This window comes from Osmerus mordax, chromosome 28, assembly GCF_038355195.1.
Source record: "Osmerus mordax isolate fOsmMor3 chromosome 28, fOsmMor3.pri, whole genome shotgun sequence".
Lineage (NCBI taxonomy): Eukaryota > Metazoa > Chordata > Actinopteri > Osmeriformes > Osmeridae > Osmerus > Osmerus mordax.
Genome location: NC_090077.1, coordinates 6105174 through 6125280, shown reverse-complemented (window position 1 = coordinate 6125280; position 20107 = coordinate 6105174).

Below are 20107 nucleotides of genomic sequence, written 5' to 3'. Positions count from 1 at the left end.
CTGCCAAATAGTTACACTATATACAACATTGAAATATAATGAACCCTTATTTATATATTATAGGGGTATATTTCTAATTGAATGCTAATAGGCCAGATATATGATCCCTCTAAACACAGGTCCAGCTTACATCTCTCCAGTCATAACCCTTTAGACTAGTCAAAGATCGGTGTTTCTGAATGGGTTTGCCCGGACGCCATCACTGTGAATGAAATGCCATGGGATCCGATTGCAGGCATGAAATACTGTGTCAGTACATGCAAACAATACTGTCCAAAGTTGAGGCTTGGGGATTGTGTGTGTGTATGGGAGACAGAGGTCTTGAGACATTGGAACAGGGGAGGACAGGAGAACGGTGACCGGCTCCATCGATCTTGTCGCGCAACATTTGAAGACGCGAAGCCGAAGCTAAGGCCTCATGCGCGTCATGTCTGTTGAACGGTTCGCGTTACCTACCTTTCGTACTGTTTTCATTATTTGAGTTTCCTTATAGCTTTCTTCTGTACTGCTGTCACATTGATAAATGAAGTGAATATGACATTCAACACAAACGTAGAAAGTGGTTTGGGCTTATTTTTGGTTCTGAAGTTTGTGTTTAAGAATGGGAATTATTTGTAGTTCAATGGATTCAATAAAAGGCAGTACATGGCAAATGTGATTTTAATGACATTTTCATTCCTCCACAAACACAACTACACAGACGTAAATAGAGCCATGCATACAGCACACACATAAGGCTTAGAACGGTAGAGGGCAACATATATGCTGATTCTTTTGCTCCATTTCAGGTTGTCACTCTTACGGAGTCATTCACTATTGATTCCCTCATATCATTGCCCCTAAAGTATTCAACCTCCTTCACAGGATCTGAGTTGGACGACCGGTATGTGGTTTAGAAAATAGTGTGGTGAGGCAGAGCATGATCAACCAGCATTATCGTCAAGATCTTTATCAACATTTATACCATGGTCTGGGTATATGCTCGATTCTGATTGGCTGCACATTAAGTAAGGGATAATGCCCGACGAGGTGTACAATATCACCTGATAATGGACGTTGCGGAGGCGTGAACTGTCCGATGCGCAGCGGTTGCTTCCGCGGAGTCCCATTATCAGGTGATATTGTACACCTCATCGGGCAATATCCCTTAGGCCTACCTATATGCTAGCACATTTCGTCCACACCATATCGGTTACCTTCATTATTACTGTCATCGTGACCCTCGTGTCTTTAAGAAACTTGTCATTTGGAAGGAGGTGAATCTCCATCTCTGGCCCTGGAGAAACATGGAACGTCATCTTTTGTTCCTTAAGAAGTGAAGAACCCACATATCTTGCCGTGGAGAGGTTGGACTCTTTTCTCACAAAGGAGGGAAACAGGTCGACCTATCTCTGGCCTCCTGCTGCAGCTGAAACTGCTTGAATTAATGATGACAGCACCATCAACATGACGCAACTTACAGATATGTGGAAACTACTGCTAAAAAATGCATGCTGTATGCATTATTCTTGTCTCAGTTTAATTAAATATCAGTACATCCAAATCTTTTCCAAGGGTATGTCGTCTTTTTTTCATGAGATGTTTGTTCTTTTTCCGTGCAACATTGAAGTGAGTTGTAAAGTAAATTTGTAGTGGTTACATAGCCATGTAGCGCAAAGGCCTTAGCCATGGAGTCAACATTGGGGGGGGACGAATACATTTTCAAATTATAATTTCGGACAGCGTGCGTGGTCGCCTGTCGTAGCCTAGTACATTTATATTTTTATATCAATATATTGGGGGGGAATTTGGGTGGGGGGGGGTACATTTCATTTGTACAGAGGGTCTGGGATCGCTCCATTGACAAGGTTAACTTCCTTGAAGGCGGGTACTGTAATGAAGTTTAAAACTATTGGATCTCACCAGAGCCACTCTGATCTGCCCTAACCAATCGCTAGCGTTCGCCTTAGCCAACTCCTTCACCACTACTGTAACAGAGCTAGCTGCCGTAGCTGGAAAATCAAACTTTTCCCGAACCCCGTGGGGACGAGGGCCACAACATCATGGCCACCAACAAAACTTAGCAAAGATTGTTCTTGCTTCGGCTTTAGCTGTTGGATATTCGGCAGCGTTGCCACAACGGACCGAATGAATGGCTTCGCTGGTATCTTTCTCCTCTGCCATTACTGAACTCACTCCCTCTGTTCGCTGATTGGACCTACAAAAAATTGATTTGAGAAAACCGACTTATGTGCTGAATTCCCAGACCTTGTACAGAAGCAAAATCAAAATTGAGCGGAAGTACGTAGGAGGGCAGAGCCAGGCTAGATGTGTCCCCCCCAATATGTATTATGATTACAGCCTTGATGTAGTGTATTTGTAGTGGGTACATTTCGCTGTTGAGCAGACAAAGTGTAGCAGGTTTTGAAAAACACAGAATGTGTGCCGTAAAGCATTTTGAACAGCGTATAAATGACTATACGCTGTTCAAATATACTATAGGGAGAGGTATATACCATAGGGGGAGAGGTACACCTCTGCTGTGGGTCAACTCCGGCTGCTGTGATGTCGTGGCCTCCTCTGTCTCATCCATAAAGAATCCCCCACACATCTGCCTTCACACACGGGTTAGGGTGGCTATTCCAGAGATCTAAGACTGCTTTATCTCCCTCCACTGTTGTCTGCCTCTCACACTACCTGGTGATGGTACTGGTGATTGCGCTTTGTGCCCCTAAGGACATCTCTCCTCTTTCGTTCTCGGTAATGGAGGGAGTCGGGTGGCTGAGCAGTGAGGGAATCGGCCTAGTAATCTGAAGGTTGCCAGTTCGATTCCCGGCCGTGCCAAATGACGTTGTGTCCTTGGGCAAGGCACTTCACCCTACTTGCCTCGGGGGGAATGTCCCTGTACTTACTGTAAGTCGCTCTGGATAAGAGCGTCTGCTAAATGACTAAATGTAAACATTTAAATGTAATGGGGCTGCAGCTTGAATAGAAGATGGAAGAAGTAGCAGAGGGACGGATGAGAAATTCCTCAGCATGTTGTTTCTCACATTTCTATTGCATTTTGCCTCTTCCTCACTCAATGACAAACCCTAATGAAATGTCTTCCCTGTTTGGTTTCACCGGTGTCGAAGCAGTTTGTCTGTGTGTTTATCCAGACCTTTGGGTCTTTGTTTACCCACTGGTAATTTGTGTTTCAAATCCCTCAATCCTTAGGTGGATCACAAGGTACATATGTGAGAGACACATAAAATGGTGTGTCAGAGAAAGAAAGGCAATACACTTTTACTTTTGGCCAATATCCATGGGAGAAGTTTATTGTCCCTGGGTTTATGCTATGGACAAGACGGATCACAACTCTGGGAGCCAACATTGTTGTGTAGTGCTAAAAATGGCCAAGGTCTATTTATATTTCACAGAACCCACAGTTGGTGATGCCTTGTTGGTCAGCTTCACTTAACTTCTATAGGAAGAGACAAGATTTAAAAACAAAATATAAAAGGCAGGAGTGCATATCTTGGGACAGGAGAGAGGTAGATTGTGGTTGGGTTGGTGAATGGGGGTACATCATGTTAAAGAAGATTGAGAGGGGAGAAGGGACGGGGTGACACATGATTGAGGAATGTTTCGGATTCAGAACGAGGATTGACAGAGTGGTATGGATAGTCTACTTGGGTTACCGACCCCACGTCCTCTTGCTGAACACATCCGCCACTTTCTGAGGCTGATGGATTTCTGGCTTGCGTAAAAGATGACAATGCTGGTCAGCTCTCTGTATTCTTTACATATACGTTACAGTCAAGCGCTTCATGAAAAATACATTCATTTTGGTGAACGTTTGGATGGTTTGGTCCCCCACTGAACACAATTGGAAAGAGGAGCCCAGTGTTAGACAATGCAGGAACTGTACCGTCTTGTCAGAATGTGCATGTCAAGTCATGATTAAGGGACAGAGAGCTCGTGGGAGCTAATGAGGAAGGCATAATGAAAGAAAGACAGAGTGGAGATTTCAACATGTACAGTAATGCATGTTTTGAGGAAGACAAAGAAGCCAAGAGAGATACAAAAAAAAGCAGGTGTGGGAAATGATGAGGATATTTTGGGTGCAAGCAGCTGGAGGGTCTGATTAATAAGTTCTAGCACTGAAATATTACACGTTATACTTTATATTTAAAATCAGCTTAGCAAATGTCGGTTTTGTACAGCAGTCGACCCGTGGTGTGAGATCTGTGAGTCTTTATGTTTGAGTCTGTCAAAAAGCACCAGTGAGTAGCGCCTATCTCTTCATCAAGTGATCTCTTCAAGCTTTGACACTGCTATGTCTCTCGTGTTTGTCAGTTGAGATATGGCTGCCTGTGTGTGTGTGTGTGTGTGTGTGTGTGTGTGTGCGATTGTGTGTGTGTGTGTGTGCGATTGTGAGTATGTATATTTGTATGTAGGCTTGTGTGTGTGTTTTTATGCTCGTGTGCGATTGTATGCCTGCAAGTCTTAACCCCAGAGGCCTTTGCTGTCACAGGCCTTCACACTCCCCAGTGACAAGGTTCCAAACTGGGTTACAGCTTTTTGGATGTGTAGCCTATCCTCCCTTGTGCCATCTACCATAGAATTATCACTTTCACTAAAGCATATGTACCTCTTTTACTAAGCTGAAATTGATCCACTAACGGCCAGCTACAGCCTGTGGAGAGAAAAAAACTGCTCTTATGTAACTCAGCTATCAAATGGGTGCACCTAATCTAGTTTATAAATGTTTAAAAATGCATAGATAGTTTGCAAAAGTCTTGAATATCATTTAGTAAATGCTATGGTAAGCATAAATTGCTTCATTAGTAAGTGTTTCTAAAAACATTGTTAAACCAAGTTTAGCATAGTGTTTGTGTTTATCATATTTATTATACTGAGCACACATTAAAAGCATATATAAATATGATGTTAGTCATCTAATCATTTCAATATTATATACACACAATAATTGGTTTTGCATATGATCTACTATGGGTTTCACATCGACAGATGTTTTGTAATTAGGAAAGATATTACACCTCAGACTTTTCTCCCTCTATCCCACCAACCTCCGTCTGAGGTCATTGAACCATTGAATCAGTGTTGTTGTAGTAAAAGGCAAACCTGTGTGCCTAGTTTGTGGGAACTCGCTCGCAGGGATGAACAAGGAAAAACAGCTGAGAGTAGCCTCATCAACTCCAGCCATCGCATTAGAGAGATAACTAGAGAGGATACAATTTCTGGGGAAATTGTAGGGTGTGCTTGCCTGCGTCGGTTGCACAGGGGTCTGTATATTTTATATAAAAATGCATCGGGCCTACTTATTATTTATAAAGATTACATAGATTTAAAAGCATCTTTTTTTTGCTGCTCATTTACAACTCAAAATACGAGTGAAGTGTCGAATGAAATATGATGTCTTCTCATTTCCCCTGCAAGAGGCAGCTGACAGGCTGAATCAAAACGAATACATTTGGCAGACCGGTGTAAAAATGTACCTAATCTCTATGACTTAAACGTCCTTTTAAATTGTCCCTTCTCGTGATATTTTCAGGCATTTAGCCTACTCATATTGCATTCATTCATTAATAAAGAACCCCCTTTGAAGATTATTCTACGACTTTACCGGCAGAAGATAGAATCGCGATTCAAACAGTACCATCTGCTAACTGAAAATATGCCCCCAAAAACGTAAATAAGCTTGACATTTATTTAGTGGAAAATCGCTCATTCATAAAAAGCTCACTGGTAGCGATCATTGTCAGTAACAACGCAAAATGCGATATAGCCCTGTGTGGAGAAGCTGCCCCGGTAAATTCTACTACTACAGTACAGTACTAGACTGCTGTGTTCGTCTTGGTAGCGATTGCGTTGGTTGAATTCGATTTAACGTTCCGTTGTACGGTTTAGGCTGAAATTAATTATTTTCATGAACAGATTGACAAAGTTTAGGCTGTGGCAATGAAGTTCAGGTTAGTAGTCAGATTATTTCAACTATTGAAAGACTTTTGAGTAAGGGGAGTGCCGAACATGTTCTGTCACCGTTTGACTTGAACAGCTGAGGAGTTTTTGTTAGCTACTCACACTAGTGTCTCGGGTAGGCTACAGCGTTGCAGTGAGCTACACTGGTTTGAAACCACAGGTAATGGTAATTTCACCAACAAATCGTTTACTAATGTCAGAATAAATCATATAACGAAAATGTATATGTTAGGAATGTTTATTTTAACGATTGAAAACAGATACATCATAGACCACTGTAGTATGTGTTGCCCGGGCAACACAGGCTAATGTCATGATGCTAATACTTCAGTGAAATAGTAGACTACTGTTTCCGAAAGTAGATGTACTTCCTTAATAATATCAGCTTATATTGTACATTACACATCACAATTGTGTGTCATATCACAAAGTAAAATGAGTAAATAGTTATCACCCTGGCCTCTTTTCTTGTGGCGTTTCTGCAGCTGCCTTGCAGTAAAGCTATAGTTAGCCTAGCTATCCCCCAAGTTAACAGATGCGAAACGAATGTTCTGCCAAAGGTAGTCACGCGTGTTTTCGTGACATTAGTGCAGACCGGTGTAAAAATTGACCTAATCTCTATGATTTAAACGTCATTTTAAGTTTTTCCCTTCTCATGATATTTTCAGGCATTTAGCCTACTCATATTGCATTCATTCATGAATAAACAACCCCTTTGAAGATTATTCTACGACGTTACCCGGCAGTAGAAGATGGAATCGCGATTCAAACGGTACCATCTGCTAACTGAAAATATGCCCCCCAAAACGTAAATAAGCTTGACATTTATTTAGTGGAAAATTGCTCATTCATAAAAAGCTCACTGGTAGCGATCATTGTCAGTAACAACGCAAAATGCGATATAGCCCTGTGTGGAGAAGCTGCCCCGGTAAATTGTACTACTACGGTACTGTACAGTACTAGACTACTGCTGTGTTCGTCTTGGTAGCGATTGCGTTGGTTGAATTGGATTTAACGTTCCGTTGTACGGTTTAGGCTGAAATTAATTATTTTCATGAACAGATTGACAACGTTTAGGCTGTGGCAATGAAGTTCAGGTTAGTAGTTAGATAGACTTTTGATTTAAGTAAGGGGAGTGCCGAACATTTTCTGTCGCCGTTTGACTTCCTAAACAGCTGTGTACAGTACAGTACTGTAGCTAGATGTTTTTGTAGTGTGTCTCGTGTAAGCTACAGCGTTGCAGTGAGCTACACTGGTTTGAAACCACAGGTAATGGTAATTTCACCAACAAATCGTTTTCTAATGTCAGAATAAATCCTACAACGAAAATGTATATGTGAGGAATGTTTATTTTAAGGATTGAAAACAGATAACGCTACATCATAGACCACTGTAGTATGTGTGGAAGATACATGAGGTGGGGTCGATATGCATGTGTATAAATGGGGAGTTGGTATGGTGTCCAGGAGAGATGATTGTGGACTGTAAATGCATACAGATCAAGAGCTAGGGGAACATGCCATGCTGTCTGTGAGTCTTATTTGTGGGACTTTCAAAAAACAATTTATAATAATTAATGGATCAGTAAATCTGACAGAAAAGGACACAAAAACGCACAAAGAGTATTGTGTGACTAAAGGAGTATGATAGTGAAGATAAGGACTGGACTGCAGTGTCCTAGTACTCAACAGCAGGCATTGACAACACTGGACACAATTAACGTGATGGTTTGGATGAAACATTTTAAACTTTTGTGGGAAAAATCTTTCTTTTTAAGGTTAATCGTGGATTAATCATCAAAAGTTACAGCTGAACATCTTATTTCCCTGTTCTCTAATGGAGATCTATCTGGTCTTGAAGTGCTTTGTGTGCAAAACTCCTTGGGTAAAGCCCTGGAGTAAATTGGCAATGACATTTTTCATTGCCAACCACAACATTTACACACACATATAAACACACACACACAATGAACACAGCCTTTGCCTGTGAACATGTGGGTGTACTCCAGAAATTAAGTGTCTGATTTGCCATGGAGAAAGAGACATCAAAGACATCCTGTTTGGCTCCAATCCCATTGGATCTAAGCCCTGAGATCTTCTGACTATCATCATCCGCTAGTCGGGTCAAAAGCCCCATCCAGCTCTTTTGAGGACTAACAGAAGGTGTGTAGCAGTGACTGCTTCAGGCAACACAACTGCAGGTGCAATCTGTCTCCTCCTGAGAAGCTTATTAATATCCATGATGGACCTTCTCCACCACTCAGGTTATGGATACCTTGTCCTGAGAGGCTGAGAGCTGAAGGGGCTGTAGGCTCTTTGTTCCTAGCAGTTTTTTTTTTTTTTTTAACCTGACAGCCTCTATTTTTCCAAGGCTCTCTGCCTCTCAGACTCTCAAGAGCCTCTCAGGCCCTCATACTCTTGGTGTTCCCGTCTCTGTGACACTATCCTCTCAGACTTCCTGGCTGTTTCACCCTTTCAGTTTAGCAGGCGCTAAGCCCCCCAGCCTCTCTGCCCCCCAGCCTCGCAGATTGTTAGCTCTCATAAGCACCTCATTTACTCCTAGCTGCTGTCTTTCAGCATCCAATCTTACTGTACCAGCCTCCCAGCTCCTCATATTCCCTTCTTCTCAGTCTCCTAACTCCTCAGTCTCTTCCCTTCAGATCCTTTCATCCTCCAAGATCCTCAGCTTTTCAGACTAGGACTGTTTAAAGTACCTGGGAGTATCTGTAAGATTCGAGATGGTGTAAAAACATATTGAAACGTGGTAAATTACTTATAAGACATATGGTCAAATCATGTGTCCTACTCTATGTGCGAAATAATTGCATTCATGGCTTAAATGACTTGGTTGTCCATTTTAGGGAACGAACTATTGTTATGTTGTGGTCTATTTAAACCCAATTTCACACAAAGTGATGGCTTTACAGTAGAGGTTTCTCAGATGTCTGTCTCTCTCTCAGGTGAGTTATCAACTTGTTATATTGCATTTGTATGTTCCTTTTCTATACCTATAAATAAATAAAAATGCTCTCTGACCTTCATCCTTCAAATAGACACCCTCAGACTCCTATCTGGTTATTTCATTGACCTCTCATGATTATCTGTCCATCCAACTTAATGTTTACTAATTATACATTCACAACCCAGAACCTGAATCGATGGCACACCGTTGGAGGAGATAGGTATTTATTCCACAATGACTACCTTAAAGTACAAAGGGAGGAGGTGCTTCCAGGTTTTCATTCTCTGAATGTGGAGGCACAGGATGGTAACTGTCAGGACAGGCAGCTGTTGATCTGTAGCACTCTGAGCCAAGGGGAACTCAGATACATTTAACCTTGTGAACCTAGGAATGACTCTGCCAAAGTTTAAACAGCAGATGAATGTAGTCATGAGGTGGGATAAGGTCATGAATCAATGTTACAGCGTTATTGCAAACAGTTTTCTTGTTGGGCAACTTGAACCAGTATCACCAGAAACTGAACGCTATCAAACCAGAGATTAAAATAGTTAAACAATGGTCTCCTCAGGTAATGGAGAAACTAAGTGACTGTTTATATTGTCCTGACTGGTCAGTTTTTAAAGAGGCATGTCAGGAGGACTTTTATGTTACCTGTAACATACATGTTTGTGAAATAGTGTGTATTCCAACTAAGTCTTGTCATTGTCCACAGCAATATTAAGCCATGGTTTAGCAAAGTAGTTGCTAATGATATAATTAGCTAATGCTAATGATAGTAAAGGTGTTTGGGAAGGTCCGTTTCAAATCATTAAGACCACTGCTTTGGTTATTAACGACTGCAGGCTGCTAGACAAGCTCAGTGTGTTCTTCAGTCACTTTGATAAAAGTACATTGGCCCTTTCAGATTGACCAACAGTGTCCAGCTCAATATCTCCCCATTGTGATAAAGGAGTATGACGTGAGGAACCTGCAGAAGCAGATTATTAGAAAAGCAGTAAGCCCCAACATGATATCATCGGCAACTTTGAAAAGCTGTGCAAAACGAACTTGCTCCGGTTCTCACTGATATGTTTAACCACCTTCTCAATCAATGAAAAGTAGAGCACCTAGAAAATCTTACATCAGTCGTAAGAACCTCAGCAACGATTGACATTTTGAGCACCTTGTTTGTCATCACCTAATGCAGCTAGCCTAGACTCAACAATTTGCATACAGACTAGCATGTCTGTTGAACATTATATTACCCTCCGTCTACATTTCATCCTGCAGCAACTGATACCTATGCTTGGGTTGTCTTTCTTGTTTATAGCTCAGCCTTCAACACAATTGATTGGATTTTTCACTTTCTATAGAACAGAACTCAGTTAATAAGTGTTTCTAAGATCCTGACCATAAATACTGGAGCTCCACAAGGCTATGACCTCTGCTGTGCACTGTACTCGTATACAAATGGCTGTATGCCTTCTCCCTCCTCGATTTAGGATGAGGATCATTCTGGATCATTCTGTCCGATTTCACCAGTCCCTTCAACACCATACAGCCCCAGCTGCTGGGGGAGAAGATGAGGCGGATGGAGGTGGTTGCCCTCTTGGTCTCCTGGGTGGTCAACATCTATCTGTCGGTCAAACCACCATTTGTGAAGCTGCAGAGCTGTGTCTGACCGTGTTCATCACAAGCGCTCCTCAAGGACTGACACTTTCCAAGCTACTGGCCGTTATGAAACAATGCTCCCACCCCCTCCGCAACATGGTTGTGGTGAAATAGAGCACCTTTAGTAGCCTACTAGACTGGTTACACCACACAAGGAGTGCTAACAGAAGCCCATCTTTCCAGCAACCATTAGACTCTATAATGGCTCTCTGTGAGCCGGAACATTTTACATTTACATTTTAGTCATTTAGCAGACGTTCTTATCCAGAGCGACTTACAATAAGTACAGGGACATTCCCCCCGAGGCAAGTAGGGTGAAGTGCCTTGCCCAAGGACACAACGTCATTTGGCACGGCCGGGAATCGAACTGGCAACCTTCAGATTACTAGCCCGATTCCGTAACCGCTTAGCCACCTGACTCCCACGTTGCCAGTGTTGCACGAGTGCTGCACCACTCACTCACCTCCATTCTGGACATTCTCATTCACTGTCTGTAATTATGTGTTTGAACTGCTCTGTTTGCACTGTTTAGTATTAGCTCACAGTACTTGGTACACCACTCCCAATATAAGTGCTTCTGTATTCGTTGATTTACCCAAACACTCATCTGTGCAGTTTGCTGGTTCATGATAATTACTGGCCCATGCCATTCACATGCTTTTCACTGCTGTTCACTGTTAACAGTATCAGTCAGTATAAGTCACCTGCGTTTCCCTGTGTGTCTCCTATGGTTAAACTGTTTTGTGTGTCACCAGCATGAAATAGTTTTGCACATGTGTATTAATCCTATGATTTAACCCTGTATTTTCCCACATTCTGCTCAAAGGGTTGAAGGATACTGTTGGTCATTTTATACTTATTTCAATGTTGTATTGTAGGTTTTGCACGCTCAACACCTAAAGCTGTTGTGTTCACCAGTGTAGCCAGACCAGCTATTTCCACTGAGAGGGTGTGCTACTGTAAAACAGCAACCACAGATGCTATCAGATAGGGGGATAGACCAAGAGAAAAAAGGAAGGCAGACCATTGTCATAACGACAGCAGCTGTAGAAACGTGTGTGGGAAGTCTAATGCACATTTAAGTACCTCAAGTAAAAATGCTGTACAACTTTGAACTTTGAAGGTTACACTGCCATAAAAAAATGTTCACCTGTTGCACAAATCAATTTTATGTTACAGTGGTGCACAAGTCTGGTGCTTCACAGGTGATTAACCACTATCTATCCCGTCTCAATCTGGGTGAAGGTGTGCCTTTTTGTGTTGAGAAAGACACATTCAAGCATGTACATTCTGTGATATTGCTGTAGCAGAGGGTAAATACAAAGTTGGAGTGGAACTTTTAATGTAGAAATGTTTCTGCTAGGTCCTTCATACTCTCACAGAAACAAATGTGCTTTGATCAAATGTTTGTATGGGCAAGCCAAGCTAGCAATTTGGTTGTGATGTACAATATGAGTTAATTGAGAAGGAGTAGGCTTACCGACCTAGAAACAATCTCAAAAGAGATGGTCTTTACATACGTTAGAGTTGAATAGGCGTGTATTTATTTACTGATAATGTGTTGATGAGTTTGAAAAAGTGTCTAGGAGTCTGTACTGTTGAAGTGGAGGCTTGAAGTGAAGGTAACAAATGTAATGATATAGTATGCGATGAAGTCTTTGTGGGTCAAACGTTGTGCGGTTGGAGGGTTATGTGTGTGAGGGGGGGGGGGCAGGGGATGGTGAATAAGGGGTGTTAACAAAAGACTTACTGAGGTGGTTTTCTGTGAGGATGTCTCCATAAACAGCACCTAAAGTCTCTCTATCTCTCGAATGCTCTTTCCCTTATCTCGCTCTACCCCCTCTCCCTCTAAGCCTGTGTGCAGTTTGGGACATGGAATGGGTAGAGCTTTGCTAGGGATTACACTGGTTAATGCCTTTGCTTGGCTCTGAGGGAGAATCCAGGCGGTCCCAAAACAATATATCTCATGAGAAAAATGTCAGCACACCAGACAAAGCTTCATACTGGTCAGAACACAAAGCTGATGTGGAGGGTTTTATTTGTTTAGTTATTCAGTTAGATTACTTGGTTTATCAAAATACCCACACTAATTTTTCTTGTCTTTTAAACCACGTTTTTCAGAAGATAAAATAACAGAAATGATTTCAATGTGAAGTTAGCTTACATTTATGTGTGCAGCTATGTGTGTCGACCATTTTGCAAGTGTCCATCATAAAACCAATACTAAATACCAGTCATAACATCACAGCCTAACCCCAATGGATGTTTATTAAGAATGGAACAATTACTGTGTGTGCGTGTGTGTCAAGCGGGGTGAGTGGGTGGGGGGGGGGGGGGGTATACACTCTCTCGGTCACTTAAGAATATTAAGAATGGAAGAGTATGAACCTTTTGAGCCTCCTAATGAAGGGCTTTCCGTTCCATTTCTCTCTAGGGTCATAAAGTCATTCACCCAGTATGTATGGAGAAGTGCTGAGGCTGTTGGCTTCTCTGAGACATTTACATTTAGTCATTTAGCAGACGCTCTTATCCAGAGCGACTTACAGTAAGTACAGGGACATTCCCCCGAGGCAAGCAGGGTGAAGTGCCTTGCCCAAGGACACAACGTCAGTTGGCATGACGGGGAATCGAACTGGCAACCTTCGGATTACTAGCCCGACTCCCTCACCGCTCAGCCATCTGACTCCCTACAGAGACAGTGATATCACTGGCCTAGACTGCTAGCCAGAGGAGGTGGATGAGATGCGAGCAGGGCTGAGCTTTTGGAGATATGGCAGAAATAATTAGTTGTAGCTCTCTCTTTTATTAGGTGAATGGATAGATGTTTTTTTTAGATGTCAAAGGATTATCTTATTATTGCATTGTTGATTTATTTAAAGAACATAAATGGACTAACTTGGCAAGAGAACAGGAAATTAGTTCTATAGGTGATCATTTTGTCAGTTGATCACTGTAACAACAGTATTGTAATAACAAGATATTATTTTAAAGCAACATTATTCTTATCTAGGTCAGCTAGATCATCAGTGTCAGAGTTGTTTTCAATTCCTATTTTCTAATGCCATTTGAAGGACCAAAAATTCCTACTCAGGATGCTTTGAGACAACAGATCTTCTACATTCTCCATGAGAGCTGCCCGAGGGCCTCATCCCTCAGCAAGACTTCCTTTAAACCCAGAGAGACAAATATGAATGGCATCTTGACAGTCGAGTTTCTATTAGTGGCAATGTAAATAAAGAGAGTTATATTAGGTGAGGAGGTTTGGAAGGAGGTGGGTGAGGTGAGGATGATTGGAGAAGAGCAAGGTAGGGCAACAGCTCACTTGGATTTAGGTACCGTCATAAATGCACATTCTCTTCGCTAAAGTATGTTTCATGTGTCACAGTGAACACAGGAGATGGACCCGAGAGCAAGGAGACCACGGCAAAATGACGAGAACCAAGACTTTACTTAATAAGACCACAACATGGCAAGGATACCCACATAAACGTCTGCAATGACCTACGAGGACTTAACACAAAACAGGGACTTGAATACAAAACCAAACAAGACACAGGTGAAACAAACTACCACAAACGAGCAGACTCAAAACCCTCACACACCCTTAACAAGACACAGGTGCAGGCAATTAGACACAGAACCACTAGAACGGGAGAAAACCATGAACTAAACATTAACTGGGGCATGGCCGTAGCCATGACATCATGTTTTGGTTTAATGCCATTTGTAACAGTTAGTACAGGTACATTGGAATACTTTGGTCATGCTCCTCTTGACAGTTTACAAGCGATTATAATAAATAGTCCTAATCCTATATAAACTGCTGTTCTTATAAACATAATAACATGTCAACATAATTTATGTTTATGGGACAATACTGAAGAAGTCATCTAACAACTGAGAATAACCAGAGTTTAGAAAAACAAGAATAACCTAAGTGTATCTGTAAATCAAGTGACTTCTGCTGGCAGTTGGTTGAAATGGAGTTTGATGGAGTATGTGTGTATTGTATATGTGGCCAAGGTGTTCTGTTATAGCCTGTCACAGGTGAACCTCCCCTACCACACACACAAACACACACCTCCAAAAAGGTGATCCATGTTTCCATTCACACATGGACTCTCCAGGTACTCTCTGAGAACATTGTGTGATTGACCAAGATAATCATTATAGCAAATGTTGCTATGGCCTGATGTGTCATGAGGAAAGTGCCACAGTATTTCCAGATCCTGCATCTGATGGCATTGTGAGATACTGCATGTACCCCTAAAACAGATGTACTCCAGCACAGCCCAGGGACAGCTTCATTTTTTCTTCATCTTCTTCTACCAACTGTGTGACTTTGGTCAAGGTTCTGGAATTGATATGCATTTATCAGTCAGCTGAGTGGAGAGACTGTAACATCATACGAGAAATAGGTCTCAGGATTAATGAATAGGCATTGAAATGCTACGCTTCAAAGGATCTCTGAGGCATGAGGGTCAGAAAACTCATTTTCAATGTGAACACAGACAAAAACAGAGTTAATACAGAACAGCTTGTCTCCAGAAAAGCAGGTTGATGAGTACAAAGGCAGATACGGATAACTCAGATCTCTGATCTTTTTTTGTTTCCAATTCTAAAACAACATTGCAATGATCTTGCCCTTTTCCACTGCCATCGTATTTAGCCTCGATATGTTCCGGGAATTCTCCACAGTAGACCTGTTCCTATTTCATCCATGATTTGCCGTCCTTCTCTCTTCTGGTAACTGTGTTCGAGTTGAGACGTGGGTGTAAACATTAATCTTTAATGAATGCTTTTTTTTTAATAACCTCATCTCTTTAATAGGAACCTCTACAACCTTATTAAATGAGGCTGCGCTGCGAGAACTGTTAACGAAGAATAGGGCTGTCTTAACGAGCATTCAGGCAATCAATGACCATGCACCAGCTATAAGGGCCATTTAGCTCACTTAGTATGTAAAGCTTCCACCATGAATCTAAATTATAGGCTATTTGAGTTGTAATGTTTTTGTGGACGGATGAGAAGGTAAACCTTTTCTTTCAACTCGTACATCTTATAATACTGTACGCATTTAGTGGGCTACGGAATGAAAGGACGCAGATTGATTTGCTTTATTGGTCGGAGATAAATAATTAAGCTCCTAATTAGCTATGATGTGAAGTTCCCCTGCTTCCCTAGAGAGAGAAAACCAGAGAGAAAGACTCAATAGAGGTAGAGGGTAGGGAGAGGGGGAGAGGGAAGGGAGAATGGAGCAAGAGGGAAGGAGAAACGGAGAAAAACTGAAAGGGGAGAGTAGAATGAGAAGAGGCGTAAAGAGACTGAGTGAGAGACAGGCAAAAAAAACAACAGCATGAATGCTAAATGCAAGCAAATCAGCACCTGTCACTTCAGCCACACAATGATGAATTGATGGGTTTGCGCCTGGAACGAGACGATTGATTCATGGCACCTCCTTCCATTGATCCCTAGTGGACGTAGAACAAGATCACCAGCGTGACTTTCTGTGCGAGTCCCAGCTTTATGCTGTGTGTGGGGGGGGGTAAGGACGTGTGTGAGGAGGTGGTTATGATAAAGCAGTCTGGACATGTAGTGTTCTCAAAACGTTCTCCTCTAAATTGTTTCCTATCCCTCCAAATCCCTGGGACCAGTGCAAAGGAACGTTAACATTTTGTACTTAAGAGACAGGAGGGGGATGGAGGGCCAGTGGGGGATAACTTGGCAGGATTATTTATGTGTAGGCAAGCACATCAATTATGAGTTTGGGGAAATTCATGTAACACTAAAATGACAGAAGTCAAGGGCTTTCTGACTCTTAGGCTACTCTAAAGAGATAGTCATTACTCAGTTCTTATGGTTTTATTTAACCTTTAACCTTTGTCTTTCTGAACATGACTGTCAAAAACGACATCTTCAGTCTGCTAAACTTAGCACCTGATTATCTCCTTTTTGAATCAGGATACTTTTTTGTTGTTGGTTTGGAGCTGCAGACTGCCAGTTTAAATTGTGTTCATCAGAATGTGAATCACAAACCATTTAAAAGCGTTGCCCTGCTGATGGAGTTTTGTGTTGAACCTGGAAGACTCACTTTGGGTTCTAACAGAATAATGAGGTGTCAGTGAGTGAACTGTGTAGCTTTATTTCTATAAAGCTACAAATCCAATTTTCAATCTGCCAAGTGGTGTTGCTTGATAGAACAAATCACACCAGGTTTCCTTTTAATATCACCATCCCACTTAATGCAATGTCCCTCTGAACAAGAACCAGCATAGACTTTTTCAATGCACATTATGGTTCTGTCCATGTCCAGAAATGTCCATGAACCAGTCTTTCCAGTGTTGAAATCTACAATCAGAAATCTACACGCAGAATATACTGAGTGTATGCAAAGCCATAGAGCCGTGTTAGGAAATATATGTAATTCAGAGTCAGAGAAAAGCGACTGGAACTGCAATGAGTATAATTGTTCCGCACTCGATATTAGTCTGAAAATCTATATCCCAGCAATGGTCCATTCCCAGGAGACTGCATCATAAAATGCAGAAAGGATAGGGGCTGGGGTGAGGGAATGAAAGAGGTCCCGGAAAGATCCATATCGAGGCTTTTGCAGACATGACGCAAGATAAGATGATAGCTGGAAAATCCGTGGTTGAATCTCTGAAGGACAGGCAGACGAGATGTGAGAGCTGAATGGCAGAGAGGACTGGGGGGACTTCAGCAAAGGAAGTCTCTGCTTCTCAGTATGGTTCTGTGGCTTGAGGCAGAATCTTAAAAAGCATATATATGACTATTAACCATGTTTGCTGTTCATTTATTCTTCCTTTCAGACTGATAAAAAAAAATGAATGGAAATTATTATTAGAAACTTCTGTATTGTCTTTGAATCCTTTGTCATTAGTCAGTTTCTGCTCAAGTAAAATAGCATGCTACTGTGGGACATTCGGTAAAAAAAATAAGAGTAAGAAGTTTGAGTTGAATGAACTTTAACAAACAGAATAAGTAAGAAATGACAGCAATAATAGTTATTTAGATTGCACACAGATTAAATATGCAAATAGGCAAATTACCCTTCAGCACATGAGCCAATGAAAGAAGACAGAAAGGTAAAGATTGGGGAGAGAGAGGCATAGAAAGAAAGAGAAAGAAGGAGAACAGGAAGGTGTAGAGAGAAGGTGGGGGGGAGACGGATGACAGCAGAGTATCTGTCTTTCGGTTTACTATTGATCTGTTGATGAAATACAGTGGGTACATATACTGTAGGACTGATTAAAACGTGTCCCACAAAACCCCAGTGATCGCTACCGTCAGTTGGCATTCTCATCAGGGTGACCGACAGCCGTGCCTGCACTTCCTTCACTGTTAGAGATACAGAAGGAAAAGAACAGGGAAATGGGCAGAGAGGGTGGCGAGAGGGAAAAGTGGCAAAGAGAGGGAGGTGTGGAGGAGAGACGATTATTAAACTGTGTTTCTCTGCCTCAACGTGACATGAAGTGCTGCTTTGAACCCCCAATGTGAATCCGTGACCATCCAGAATTTCTTTTTTCTGTTCTCTTATTTTTGATTGGATTTATTCCTTTTCTTCACTGCCTCCTCATCCTCACTTCCTTCTCTTCTTCATCACCTCCTCATCCTCAAAACCTCCTCTCTACACCTCCAAGCTGAGGAGATTCTGATTCCAACTTTAGCTTCCTTGTTCTCTTTGTTCTCTAAAGCCTTCAAACAATTGAATGCATTCGATTAACAAGAAACATAACTAAACTCACGTTCAGGTAATGGTCTAGGCCTGCCGTGCTAGCCTACTTGGGAGCTGCATTCACACACTCCATTGTGTGGCAACATAATTAACTATGATTTGCAATGATCACAATTAAGTTGGAAACTGTTTGGTCATTACCATGTAAGCGTGAAATAACTTACCAAATGAATGTCATTTACTTGTTTACTTATAAGCATGTCTTGCCCTTCCCTTTTTGTGTAAGTACATTTAATACAACTAATAATGCAGATATGCATTCACATCTCCATCCCCCCCACCCCTAGATTACCTTTTGTTTACTTTTCCTAACATTGAACTTTTTGCCTAGTGGCCTACCACTGAATCAATTCCCGCATTCAGACGCATACAGATCTGTCTTCGGCAAGCACTGTTGAGACCAGGCATCTCTTCTGAATGTAGACAGTGTTGGATCACCGAAGGAGAACCGTCTGAGCCTCATGATCTGTGGCCTGTCCTAACTGCACTTGCTTCCCCAGACAAAGGATGTCTGCTCTGGTTCATAGTGTCCCCAGCAGAGCAGTCATCAATACATACATCTCTTTTGATTGATCCTTGGCTGTGTGTGTGTGTGTGTTTGTGTGGCTATCAATATATTGATTCATTGTGCAGGGTGGCTCTCAGGAGGCTGAAGGCTGAGTGGAATAGTTGAGCTCGGTCAGCTCGTCAGGTGGTTGTTTATGAACATGGTACAAGGTCAGACAGTAGGACGCTAAGTAAACAGATGGTTTGAGCACTTTTTCAAAATGTGGATCCTGGTGAGAAAAGGTGCACACAATTTGTGACTGTTGAGACCAGTGTGTTCTAACCTGGAGAGTGAATCAACCAATCCACACCGTGGTATTCTCAGTGTGTGTGTGTGTGTGTGTTTGGTTGTTGCAGTGAATCAAATGTAATAATACTTTATGCAGCATTACCAAACCGATCACCTCTGTTTGACCCATGCTTAAGTCCTTCACAGGTAATGGTAGCTTTCCAAATGCACTTCATGTTGAGAAAGTTTTTTTGTTATTTTCAACTGAAGATAAATTACTATGCTGGATGGTTGGCTGAGCTGAGATTTCTGCAGGCTGGTATAGTGACAATTATAAACTGGATTAAGTGGGTGGGTTAGGCTGGGTTCAGTGGGCTAAAGACTTCACTGTGTGTGTGCACTCCCATAAGGATAGTATTTCAAGACTGTGTGTGTGTGTGTATTACTGGGAGAGGGTGTATGGTTTAAAATGGCACTTTGCTGTATATTGATTTCAATTGATCCTATGTGTGTACATGTGCATCTTTTGTGTTGGTACTTGTTTTAATGAATCCTCCACTAACAGACTGTAAGGAGGGCCTGTTCATTGACGCCCTTTAGCCACATGCTAATTGGGGCAATATAATTTGTGCTGCTTCATTTAATGGGGATATTACTGCAATCAAGGCCTAATCCTTCCCTAGCCAAAAGACCATGAACCCTGTCAATACACCCAAGACGGAAGCATGTAGAAAACAAGGAGCGAGGGAAAGGCGAGGATAGCTCTTCTTCTCGTCCGGGAGGTGCAGAGTTGTGGACCCAAATGCAAGAAAAATGCAGGCAGGAACTGATATTTACTAACGTACAAAAGCTAAAAAATTACAAAAACCAAGGTACTGACCAAAAACTGGGAAAACATCCACAGAAAACATGTAGTGGACAGACACTCACAGAGACAGGGCAACACAGGCAAGCGATCAGACAAAGACTTGATAAGTGAAGCCAGTACATATAGAGAAGGC